General features: G+C 42.8%; 1 protein-coding gene and 1 long non-coding RNA gene across 6 annotated transcripts in view; one reads left to right on the plus strand and one right to left on the minus strand.

Moving 5' to 3' along the window:
• PARD3B (par-3 family cell polarity regulator beta) overlaps positions 1–13,677 on the plus strand; it is a 1,152,086-nt gene that overhangs the window by 1,118,806 nt on the left and 19,603 nt on the right. The gene's annotated exons all lie outside the window — the stretch shown is intronic.
• On the minus strand, positions 178–5,264 carry LOC123327991. Its single transcript, XR_006542662.2, has 3 exons — positions 5,134–5,264; positions 2,229–2,324; positions 178–235 (listed from the first exon to the last, which is right to left on the minus strand). It is a non-coding gene; the product is annotated as an uncharacterized LOC123327991 (long non-coding RNA).

The following is a 13,677-nucleotide window of genomic DNA, read 5'->3' on the forward strand; positions in this document are numbered from 1 at the left end:
CATGGTGGTGGCTTCTCTTGCTGCAGAACACAGGCTCTAGATGTCTGAGTTTCAGCAGTTGCAGCACATGGGCTCAGTAGTTATGGCTCCTGGGCTCTAGAACACAGGCTCAATAGTTGTGGTATATGGGCTTAGTTGCTCCTTGGCATGTAGGATCTTCCTGGATCAGGGATCGAACCCGTGTCTCTTGCATTGGCAGATGGATTTTTTTTACCACTGAGCCACCAGGGAAGCCCTAAAAAAATAATAGCAGTTTAAAAAGCAGATCTTTATCCATCACTTATCATGCCCAGGCACTGTGCTAACTGCTTTACAGGCATTCTAGCCGAACCCTCCTAACTACCCAGTTAGGAAGGTAACCATTACTATTCCAATCTTACAGATGAGAAAATTGAGACTATGTATGGAGAATAAGAACATTCCTAAAGTCATACATCCATTAAGTGGAAACCCTATTTCTGCTAAGTGTTAGTCCCTCAGTTGTGTCCTACTCTTTGCGACCCCATGGACTGTAGCCTGCCAGACTCTGCTGTCCATGGAATTCTCCAGGCACAAATACTGGAGTGGGTTGCCATTCCTTTCTCCAGGGGATCTTCCTGACCCAGGGATCATACCCAGGCTTCCTGCATTGAAGGCAGATTCTTTACTTTCTGAGTCACCAGGGAAGTTAGTTCTGCTAATGCCTCTGCTGTTTCATCCCTTGGTGCTCATAGCAGGGTCTGTGTTGATGGTCAGGATGGCTCAGCTCAAAATTGGCTGAGACCTGAACACAGGCACCCCTGGGGGTAGAAGAAGGGATGAGGAGGGCCCCAGTAGACTGAGGTAAGAGAGGAGGCCTGGTGATGGAGGCTGTCAGAGGCAAGAAAGTCCATCTGGTTTGGATAAAAATCCAGTATCCCAACAGGCAGAGAGGAGCACAGACAGAGAAGGAAGCATAAAAACCAAAGGCAAAGGTTCTGTTAACATCAGGAAGGTCCAGTAGCAAATGAAGGCACACAGCCTTGGACATTTAGCTTTCAGGAGTAGGAGCTCATCCCCCATAAGATTTTAATGGGTAGGGCAGAATCTCAAGCTAGGATAAAGTGGAGGGGTAATACTAATACTATCTTGTAACTGAGTAGGACGTTGTCCGTTTCACTTTTCCGTCCATCTCTAATTTGATCTATTCCCAACAACCCCATGAGCTTGGCATTATAATCCCCACTTTTAAGTGAAGAATATAAAAATGGAAATTGCTCACTCCAAGCCAGTGGCAGAGCTGGAACTTGAATCCAGGAGTTTTGACTCCAAGCCCAATACTCTTGTTTACCATGAAGCAGCTGAGCCGACCATCACAACAGAAGCTCATTTACCAGAGCCAGTGTCTGTGATGGGAGCGTGGTCACTAGGCAACAAGCAGGATGCCAGTTGCAGGGGAGAAAGGGCTGAAGCTGAAACTCAGAGCATATTTCTTTCTTTTCAGTCGGCAAGTATTAGTCCCACTCCATTTGAAGAATAGAGGACCCTTTCTTCCACACTAGGAGTCTCCAGATAGCATTCATGTAATAAATATTGTATTGAGTCCTACCATGTGCCAGGCACAGGGAGTCAACAGTGACCTCAGAAATAGTCCTTATTATTACAAAGTTCATAGTTTATTGGGGGACAAATAAGAAAACAAGTAATTAAATAGAGTGGTTAGCAATTCTGTAGAGCCAGAACTTGTCCTATGCAAGTGTAAAGTCTGCATTATATTAAAGATTTTCCATGACCTTATATAAATGTAAACCAGTCATGACTTAATTTTCTAATATTACTGATATTTCTCTATACGTTCTTAAAAAGGGCATCCACATGTATACCTGTGGCGGATTCATTTTGATATTTGGCAAAACTAATACAATTATGTAAAGTTTAAAAATAAAATTAAATTAAAGAAAAAAAAAGAAAAAAAAAGAAATAGGGAAGCAAGAAGAAATGGTATCTGGGACAGGAAGTTTTGACACTTAAAACAAGAAGACTTTCTTGGCCTCTGAGCTTTTTGACTTCGTATCCTGAAATTTTTCAACGGCCTCATTTATAGGGTTGTCATCTCTCACTGTCCCCTTCTCTCTGCTTGCCCACATCCAACTCTTCCTTCAAGGTCCCCTTAGCTCACTCCCTCATCAGAGCCCTTAGCCATGGCAGGCGTCCTCTGGCACTATGGCAGGTGTCCCCTGGCACTATGGCAGGTGCCCCCTGGCACTTACTCAGCATTGAACATATGTGCCCCGTCTTGCCTTTCACATCTTTCTTCTCCCCAAATAGGTCGTAAGGTCCTCAGGGATAGAGTTGGAGGCTCATACCTTTTGGAAGCAATTGGGGGTTCATTTAGCATATCACCAACCAAGGAGTAAGATAGCCCTCTGGGCTAGGTTAACATCAGTTTTGTCCATCCAGATTTAGAATTACAGAGGAAAGAGGATTATTTTTTAAGTAAACATTTGGCTTCTAAAAGCAACTCTGATTGCTTTTCCCTGACAAAGGTAACGTTCCCCTAAAGCCATTTCTTTCCACCAGAAAAAGCACCCGGAGAAGACGTAGATTAAATTTAGTTATTTTTCCCCATCTTGATTTTCCATTATTATTTTTTAATGGTGGTAATGAAGGTAATTAACATTTTAATCCATTTATTGTTGTTGTTGTTGATGATACTTTTTTTTTAACCTCATTTGAGCATGTTCCATCCACATTTACAAATGCCTGTAAAATTGCCTAAACTCCAGGGGGTATTTTCCAGCTTCTGGTTTTACCAAACTGTAGTTCACTAAACCTCACTTAAATTAATCAACTAAGTAGAAAATTCCCCAATGGGATTTTAGAGAAGGATAAGTGTGTTGTAAATAAAACAATTAAAGGGCTAGTTCACACCTCATCAAATCGCTTAATCACCTGATAATAGTTAACTACATACAGTCCTCATAAAATGCACAGGGCAAAGATGTAAATCTGAGTGCAGTTTTTTCTGAAATGGGACATACCTACCTGTAAACTGAGGTCATATTATGCTGCCCAGGGCTGGGATGAAGCTTGCACAATCTCAGCTTATTGGCCAGAACAATTTATGCATCCTGCCTCTAATGGGGAATGTTATATCAGATCTAGAAATCCCATTAGGTAAGTTTCCCTTCATAATTGCAACCTTTGAGATACAAGAGTAGTATCAGATCTTGGATTCTTTTTACCCCAACTTTCTTCCAGTAACGCTTTCACTCATATCATTACATTCTCTCTTGTGAGAAGAAAAGCACATATTACTTTACAGATGGAGAAACCAAGGCACAGATAAGTGGAGAAGTCCAGCCAGGGTCACGTTTGCAGAAGCCAAGCTGAAATGCAGCAGTGTGACCCAAGGTCAATTTGGACTGGAGCCTGAGTGGTTTCCTGGTGGGGTCATGAAACTGTAACCTCCCATGACTCATTGGGGGCCACCTATTCATTTTACAGAGTTGAAAATAAGGCCTGAGAAAGTGACACGACTTATGAGAACCCTCCCCCCCACCCAGGGTATGACCCAGTCTCTGCAGTCCATGTCTTGGTCCCTTCTCCATACTGCAGCTCTCTCTAGCAGAGGTACTGATGGGGAATTTAAAGATTGAAAGGTGGACCAGGTATGGTGATAGAAATTTTAGTCAGCTTCCCACGGCATTTTTCCCCAGGGAGATAGCATACACCTATAAGTGGACAGAGGAGACTTGTGCACGCCAGTCTACAGGGTCGCAAAGAGTTGGCCACGACTGAGCATGAACATGGTATGTGGAGGATGCAGACTGAATGTGTTCATGAGATTTATTCCTGTGGGGCAGGGGCTGGAGACCTAAATAACCTAGTTCCCTCCTATGGGGCAGGTGGAACTGTCAAGAAGAAAGCAGAAGGAATAGAGCCAAAGGAGGACTTTGTCCCTGCCTCTCGTGAGTGGCTCTGGCTGATTGCTGTCTTAAAAGAAGGCATGCATGCATGCTAAATTGCTTCAGTCATGTCTCACTCTTTGCAACCCCATGGATTATAGCTCCCCAGTCTCCTCTGTCCATGGAATTTTCCAGGCAAGAATGCTGGAGTGGATTGCCAGCCCTTCCTCCTCCAGGGGATCTTCCTCACCCAGGTGTCGAACTCACGTGTCTTAAGTCTCCTGCATTGGCAGGTGGGTTCTCTATCTCTAACGCTACCTAGGAAGCCCACGCCCCACTCCAAAGAAAACAGGAAAGCTGAGTTTTTATGTGAAAGCCCTCAATGTTCAAATGTTAGCAATTAGTTGAAAAAAAAAAATTAAATTGAATGTGACTTCAAATTCAACAAGTATTAAGGACCCCTCTATGATTGTTTGTTTGTTTCTTCTTTCTTCTTTTGATTCCATCACAACCATTCAGGGAGAGGAAGGCAGTCATGATGTCTCCATTTTACATATGCAGTCACTGAGGCTCAGAGAAAGTTAAGTCCCCTGGATCTTATTTCTACAAGGTGCCTTGCTCCACCAAGTCCAGTCTTCTGCCTCCGCGTCCCAGGCCCTCCCCACAACACAGAGCTGCTGAAATCCCTCAGCACTGAAATTCCTCAGCACTGAAATCCCTGAGAGTACCTCCCACCCTCACAGACAAATGAAATCTACTTCCAGAACAAGTTGGCAAACTTGGAAGCTCAAAAGCCACAAAAGCAAAGGGAGAGCCTAGCATCCCATTTCTCTCCTGACGTTTAAGAATGAGTTGGCATGAGGTAAATGGTAAATAACGTTTTATTTGGTAATGGCTCTTTAGTTTTAAATCACTTCAGCATTTACTTTTAATTAATTTCTTTAAATTAGATGACTCACACTTGTAAATATTTGCTTTTCTACGATAAGCTTTATTTAAATTATTAAAGCTTCAGCTTCGTGACTGATTTTAAGAATTGAGGTTGCCGCCTTGCTGATAGCAGAATGCATGTGCTTAAAACAGGGGGCCATCGTTTCATCGGGTACAACTGCCTGCACCAAATAAGGCTGAAAGCAAGAAGCACTCAAAGAAATAGAAGAGAAGGCGGATTTACAGTTTTCTTTGAATTGTTCAAGGAATAAATCAATAAATGAGGGAGTTAGAGAACAAATGCAGGATGAAATAACATCTGAAGATGCTCACTCACCATGAAAGCTTGTCTTTCTGTGTCTTTTTAAAAAGCACTCATCAATGGCTCTGGATCCACATATTAGTTTGCTAAAGGGAGTGGAAGTGGAGGCCTGAGAAGGGGATTATGGAAAGGCTCAGGACAGGAACTGTACAAAAACACTGGAGACAAAAAAAAAAAAAAAAAGAAGTAATGATGAGAGCAGAGTAATTTCATAGCCCCAGTTGGTATGGGCTATTATAAGCCTAGATTTGCTAGCTGCTCCATTTTACTAGCATCAAAGGCAAGGATGGAACTTGAAGGAACAGGGCTGACAGTCAGGCTGTATTATAGCAGAAAGAGAAATGACAAAAGAATTCTCTAATTTCAATAAGTGGGGATTTGAAAGGAAAAGGTTTGTAATGACATTAATAACCAGTCTTTACCAGCCATGTAATGAGCAGCCAGAGGATGAAGGGACCAAGGTGGGATGGGGGAGCTCAGAGCTAGTCATCAGCACCTGAGACTCTCTTAATAACTTTTATTATTTCTCAAAAATCATTTCGACAATACAGTTCAGTAACCTTTGTGCTGTAAATCCATTTCATCTGCAAAAATGAAAGCAGAGTAGAATGTGATATTATGTAGAATCTGTCATGCTGATGCTATCTCCAAAGCACTCTGCCAAATAATGAGCTGGAATCAGGATGGGAGGGCTGAGTGGGGCCAACGGCTGAGCCTGGTATGTGCCCGCCAGGTCCAGCCTGGACTTTGGAAACTGCTTAGTGCAGACAGCAGGTAAAGGCCCAGGGTTACCCTCCACATGAGTGAGAAGTACCATGAGGTGCCTCAGTTCCACATCAGAATCTATACAGAGTTCACTTTCTGCCTTAAGAAGTAAGCATGTCAGTTCTAGTATTTATAAGGACAAATTGACCAGGGACCACTGAGTAAATGCCGCACGCGAAGTTCACTTTTGGGTAGGGAGGATCTGACATCAGCATGTCCGAACACTGACTTGATCTCATCCCCTCAACAGTGATTCCATCTAGTGGAAGTCCTTCCATCTACCATCTAGTGGAAATTAGAAAAGGGGCTGGTTCAAGCCTTGGTGCTCAGCATGAGGGACACTGTTGAAATATAAATCTTCAAAATACACCTGAGCAGAACTGTGAATGAACCAGTTATCAAAAACCTAGTCCCACCCCCAGTGGAGCTCTGGGACCAGGCTGTACTTCCTGCAATGTTCCCCCTCCAATGGAGGGTGAGACCAAGGAGCTCATGTCACTGTTGAGGGGATGAGATCAAGTCAGTGTTCGGACATGCTGATGTCAGATCCTCCCTACCCAAAAGTGAACTTCGCGTGCGGCATTTACTCAGTGGTCCCTGGTCAATTTGTCCTTATAAATACTAGAACTGACATGCTTACTTCTTAAGGCAGAAAGTGAACTCTGAGGTTTATGAAATATGACCTATGAACTTTATTTTGTCTTATAAATTTGAGACAAAAGATTACCTGATTTTTTTTTTAATGGGCATTTGGCCGATCTCATGTTTAGACATAAGCAACACAAACTCTTAAACCAATCAAACTGTCAGGATTTAATTTTGAGACTCCCAAAACGTAAATGCTCGTACAGTCTCCAAAAGAGAACTAAGCTTGCTGTCTTCACAAATTATGCCATGTTTTCATTTGAGAATAAGTATGATGTGCTCAAAATTGCTTCGACATTAGTGGCAACTGGCTCGACGGTTACGGGATTCAGGGTCCTTCAGGTTCACGCATGCTGGCTTCTGTGCTGTTAAATTGCTCTGTTGTGAAGTTGGCCCACAGCTTTGCCTGCCTGTTGTTATCCCTGATATACTATTGCTAGTCTGGTTGAAACGGGGCTTGAGCCTAGAGCAAAACCACAGCCGTGAGGATGGACTTGAATATTTAAGAGAGCATTTTCTAGAACCCAGTGTCGGGCTGGAGTGGGGATAACAAGAGGATCTAGGTTTCTGGCATGGCTGACTTGTCATTCTCTAAAGGGACGCTCAATGAGCAGCAGGCTTCAGAGAGGCCATTGTTTAATTTTGTACCTGTAAGGTGTGAGGTGCCTACAGAACCTCCATGGGAAGCTGTCCCACAGGGAATTCACATCACTCCCCTGCTCTAGTCCCTACCAAACAAAAACCCCATTCCTTAAGCCTCCCCAGATGAACTGCTTTCCACTCACCCACTGTTCACAAATGAGCATCAGAAGAATGCCTCTGCTTTCTCTCACCTGCTGCCAACAGGCACATGGGGAGCAGCTGAGAAGCAAAAGAGATGAGAGGCTGCACACTCTAGCTGAGTGGTCAAGCATGCTGTGACCTCCAGGTCAGTCTGCCTGGGCTTGAATTTAGGCCCTGATACTTCCTGTATGACCTTGGCCAAGTTACTTAACCTCTCTGTTCTTCCATAGTCTGCAAACCAGGGATTATAATAGTGCCTATTTTGTGGTGCTGTTGTGGTGACTTTGTTGTTGTTGTTCAATTACTAAGTCATGTCCAGCTCTTTGTGACCCCAAGGGCTGTAGCACACCAGGCCTCCCTGTTCCTCACTATCTCCCGGAGTTTGCCCAAGTTCACGTCCATGGAATCGGTGATGGTATCTAGCCATCTCATCCCCTGCTGCCTTCTTCTCCTTTTGCCTTCAGTCTTTCCCAGCATCAGGGTCTTTTCCAATGACTGAACTTTTGAAATGGAGAAAATGCTTAAAATGGAGCCTGCCCTGCTGTAAGCACTCAGATAAGGAGCCTCTGTGCTCAACAGGCTTCAAATCTTTGCAAATCTAAATCCAGCTTTCAAAACTTGCTCCCGAGTCCATCACACACAAGAGTAGGACTCTTCCTAGCATTTATATTTCTGCTCCTGAATTTCAGAGAATTGCAGTGGCAGGATTCTCTCGGGTCTTAATGAAATCATGGTGTGGATGCCCTTCCTGATATACACACATGAAGGTGGAAGCATTTAAGATTCCTTCCCTGTGGTTCTTGACCATAGAGAAGAGTTCTGATGATCTAAGACCATGGATAGTTGACATAAAAATCCTCCTATTGCTCAGGCTTTAGAAATTAATAGCAGAGGAATGAAGGTAGGTAAATATGTAGCTGCAATATGAATATAGGAGTATTTTTGGATAAGATACATGAATATCTTATACAAAAAGTGTATGTATTACTCTAAAAATAAATATAAATTGATCAGGGAAAAGCAGCTCTCATGAACAGTATGTTTTTCCCCTAGAATGTCCTGTCTCCAGGCAGTAACCTTGGACAAGAAACTGTGTAGCACTTCTCCTAAGGGGCAGGCGCAATCGTCATTAGAATTCAGGACCCTACACTCTCTAACCTCTTGGCCTTCCAAGTCTGACCTTGAAATTGAACTGTTATCTCTTGCATGGCAATCGGATGAAGTCCTTTGTGTTTAGCTATTGAAATTCCAGGACTACTGTTACAATACAAAGAGAGGGAGGGATGATTTTAGAGACCTAACAAATTATGATGGTTTGTTTCCTTTGGTTGCCACGCTCTTTAAATAAACCTCTGCCGTGGTTAAAAAGACCATGGGTAATTATATGCAGGTATCGCTCAGATGGTCTTCATGACCTTTCGGCAGCCACTCACAGCAGTTTTGGTTTCCCACAACATTCCTTCTCTCTGATTGCTCTCATGCTGCCCTTTCTAACTGTCTTCAGCACCCATTTTCGGAACTGCATACCCCCTCACAAAGGAAATTATTTTAGTAGGACCATTTTGAGAGAATACCTCCCATCATCTGATAATGAGGCATAAAACATTCTGAAGGGCCATTTTTCCAGATAACATCTGCCAAAGGGTAGGAGCCCATCCTCAGCACACATGCAGTTTGTTAACAACTAAATTGTTGTGCTTGTGGTCATTGTTGAGAAACATGAAAGAAGGAATCAAATGTGGGTGATCAAAATAATGTCTGTCTTAAACTGTTTTAGAAATGTCTTCTGAGTACTCTGTCATTATCATTCCTCTTTCATTGTCTTTGCAAACATTTCCTTGGTGGTAACAGGGGCCAAAAGCATCTGCTGATAAATCTGTTCCTACTCCAGTTCTTAGGAAAAAGCAAGAGCCGTCTCTTCATAACACCAGGGAAATGTGAGTGATGAAAATAGGATTCCCCCCACCCCCAATCATTTCTATGATATAGGCCGTCAAATGATGCTTCTATTTTACGATTCTGTAAAATCTGCAGAAATCAAAGCTATGTAACATACATTGCAGAGGGCTTTGCTAATCCTGGCCAACCGCATTCATGCCTGGACAAAGGATAAAGGCCTGGTAACTAGAAACCTGACACGGAAAGCATTCCAAACACAGACTAAAGGCATCTCTGTCCACATAGTATGGGCAACTCAGGCTCCTACGGGTGTATTAGTTTGTGCTGATCTTTTTTTAGCTTTCCCATATTTGTAGAAAAGCAAGAGGAGCAAGCACCAACATCAGCTCAGCCACTAAACAATCTGCACATGGTGTGCTTGGGAGGAGCATGGCTGTGCCAGAGGTCCTCTGGCTGCCAAAGGCTCCAAGTACTTCTCTTAGCACCAGCAGCTTTACATCATCTGCTTCCTCCCATTTGAACCCCAAATCTGGTCACAGTCAATTATTACCAAAAAAGGAAACTCATAACGGCTACCTTGGAAGTTAAATTGTCTGTTTGGGCTACTAATAATAGCACAGGTAGTATTTTACAGAAATTGAGAGGAGCAGGATTCTGCCCTTTGCAAGCTTTTCCTGAAGTAAGGAATCCAGTGCTTATGCCCCAGGTGGAGGTGCTTATCCTTGCTCATACATTCTTTATGGCTTTCACACGTTTTACCACATACCTTATTTTTATGCTTCCTAAGCTCATCTCCTCGCAAAACAAACTCCCTTCTAGGCACTGATGCGTCTCAATCTTAGCTGTTTTCTCCTGTTATTCTTCACCTTCACCTGCCCTTCCTCTTCCTAAAAAGAACTCACTGGCTGAGAGAGAGGGGTGCTTCTTAAATTCAGTCTCGAGATGTATTGATGAATCATGATCAGCTCTATATTGTAAGGATTTGTCACTGATATGTGATGAGCTGAAGGCTACAAATAATTTCTTCTAATAAATTACAGCAGATTCAAGTTGTTCTCCCTTCATAATGTGGCTGACACTCACATCAATGAGTTTGTTCTCTCTTAGGTGGGAGGGAAAGGCGTTGAGATATAGTAGATGATAGAGAATGTGGTATAATCATAGCTTCTACCTCTCTTGGGCATGTGTGTCTTGTATGAAAGCCATCCATCATGTGTATTCAAGTGGAGACAAAGTTGGGAAGCACTGTGACAGAGGGGAACTGGACCTCCCCTCTACCTCTGGCTCATGTTCATCAGTCCTCAAGCCTAGGCACGTGAAACAGGTGATCACACCAGGTTTTCACTTTGGACATTGTCTCCATAAAATGCTATGTAATATTTTAGACTCTCTGTACCATAATTTTAAATGCATAAAGATGCTCCTAGATTATCGTGTTTCTGACAGAAACATTTTTTTTCCTGTACCAAATTAATAACAGTTCTTATAACTGATTTTTGGGGGTCATATTTTTTTGTTCTTTCTATTGAAGTGTTGTTGATTTACAGTGTTGTGCTATTGTTCTTCAGCCTCTCAGTCATGTCCAACTCTTTGCGACCCCATGAAATGCAGCATACCAGGCTTCCCTGTCATTCACTATTTCCCAGAGTTTGCGCAAACTCATGCCCGTTGAATTGGTGATGCCATCCACCCATCTCATCCTCTGTCATCCCCTTCTCCTCCTGTCTTCAGTCTTTCCCAACATCAGGGTCTTTTCCAGTGAGTCAGCTCTTCGCATTGGGTGGCAAAAATATTGGAGCTTTAACATTAGTCCTTCCAATGAATATTCGGGGTTGATTTCCTTTAGGACCGACTGGTTTGATCTCCTTGCAGTCCAAGGGACTCTCAAGAATCCTCTCCAACACCATAGTTCAAAAGCATCAATTCTTCACCACTCAGCTTTCTTTATGGTCCAATTCTCACATCCATACATGACTACTGGAAAAAACCATAGCTTTGACTATGCAGAGCTTTGTCAACAAAGTGCTGTCTCTGCTTTTTAATACGCTGTCTAGGTTTGTCATAGCTTTTCTTCCAAGGAGTAAGTGTTGTGTTAGCTGCAGGTATAGAGCAAAGTGATACAGTTAAACATCAGTTCAGTTCAGTTGCTCAGTTGTGTCTGACTCTTTGCAACCCCATGAACCGCAGCACTCCAGGCCTCCCTGTCCATCACTAATTCCTGGAGTCCAACCAAACCCATGTCCATTGAGTCGGTGATGCCATCCAACCATCTCATCCTCTGTCATCCCCTTCTCTTCCTGCCCTCAATCTTTCCCAACATCAGGGTCTTTTCAAATGAGTCAGCTCTTCACATTAGGTGGCCAAAGTATTGGCATTTCAGCTTCAACATCAGTCCTTCCAATGAACACCCAGGACTGATCTCCTTTAGGATGTACTGGTTGGATCTCCTTGCAGTCCAAGGGACTCTCAAGAGTCTTCTCCAACACCACAGTTCAAAAGCATCAATTCTTCAGCGCTCAACTTTCTTTATAGTCCAACTCTCACACCCATACATGACCACTAGAAAAACCATAGCCTTGACTAGATGGACCTTTGTTGACAAAGTAATGTCTCTGCTTTTTAATATGCTGTCTAGGTTGGTCATAACTTTCCTTCCCAGGAGTAAGTGTCTTTTAATTTCATGCCTGCAATCACCATCTGCAGTGATTCTGGAGCCCAGAAAAATAAAGTCAGCCACTGTTTCCACTGTTTCCCCATCTATTTGCCATGAAGTTATGGGACCAGATACCATGATCTTAGTTTTCATTTACACATATATATTACTATATATTTATTTTCAGATTCTTTTCCATTATAGGTTATTATATGGAATATAGTTCCCTGTGCCTTACATAAACCTTCTTTATCTTTTTTATACATAGTAGTGTGTCTGTTAATCCTATACTCCTAATTTATCCCCCTCCCTTACCCTTTGGTAACCATAAGTTTGTTTTCTATGTCTGAGTCTATTTCTGTTTTATAAACAAGTTCATTTGTATAATATTTTTAGATTCCACATATAAGCAATATCATATATGTCTTTTTCTGTTGTATTCCTTTTTCTTTTTTGTGTGTATATCTATTATCAGTATTTGGTTTGTGGTTACCATGAGGTTTTCATACAGCAGTCTGTATATATATTTGATTGTTTTAAGTTTCTGATCTCTTAATTTCAAGTGCATTTTAAAACCCTGCATTTATACTCTCTGTTTATTATTACTGTTTTATTTTATATCTGAATTGGTTTGTGTATCCTTTAACTGCTTATTGCAGATACAGAGAATTTTACTACTTTTGTCTTCTAACCTGCTTACTAGCTTTGTGTCTAGATGGCTTCCTATGTTACTGTATGTTTGCCTTTATTAGTAAGCTTTTTTGTTTCATAGCTTTCTCATTTCTAGTTGTTTCTTTTTTGCCTTGAGAAGTTACTTTAACGTATGTTGTGAGGCTGGTTTGGTGGTGCTAAACTCTTAGCTTGTGCTTGTCTGTAAAACTTTTGATTTCTCAATCAATTTTGAAGAAAAGCCTTGCTGGGTAGAATATTCTTGATTGTAGGTTTTTCCCTTTCATTACTTTAAATATATTGTGCCACTCCCTTCAGGTCTACAAAGTTTCTGCTGAAAAATCAGCTGATAGCTTTATAGGCACTCCCCTATATGATATTTATTACTTTTCCCTTGTTGCTTTTAATCTCCCTTTATTTTTTGTCACTCTTTAGATTACAATGTATCTTGATGTGTTCCTCTTTGGATTAATCCTGAAGGGGACCAGGGTCCCACCAGTCCAAGAGTAGGGTCTGGCCTTCTGTTGGCAGACTCAGCCTGCTGGCTGAGAGATCGTAGTTTTCTTGCTTCTGCTGTCTGCCCCCTTGGTGGGTGAGGCTGGTCTAGAGGCTTCCTGGTAGGAGGGGCCTGTGCCTGCCCACTGGTGGGTAGAGCTGGGTCTTGACTCTCTGGTGGTCAGGACTGTGTCTAGAGGCATGTCTAGAGATGGCTATGGGCTCGAGAAGCCTTTAGGCAGCCTGGTCCCTCCCAGTTAATTGTCTGACCTGAGGCTTTTGGGTGGGTCAGGTCTTGGCACTAATGAGCCAAAATGGCAGTTGCCAGGATTGTTCACACCATTGAATGTTCCCAAAAAGTCTGCCACCAGAATTTATGTCTCTAGGCTGAGCTTCAACTGCTTCCACACTGCCCCGCCACCCCCTAACCACCACCTCTCCAGGAGACCCTCCAAGACCAGCAGGTGGGTCTCACCCAGGCTCCTATAAGGTAGCTGCTTTTGTCCATGTGAGATTTTGCATGTGCCTTTAAAAGTTTCTGTTTCCCCTAGTCCTGTGGGGCTCCTGCAATTAAGCCCCACTGGCCTTCACAGCCAAATGTTCTGGGGGGCTCATCTCCCTGATGCTGGATCCCTAGGCTGGGGAACCCA

This window comes from Bubalus bubalis, chromosome 2, assembly GCF_019923935.1.
Source record: "Bubalus bubalis isolate 160015118507 breed Murrah chromosome 2, NDDB_SH_1, whole genome shotgun sequence".
NCBI lineage: Eukaryota > Metazoa > Chordata > Mammalia > Artiodactyla > Bovidae > Bubalus > Bubalus bubalis.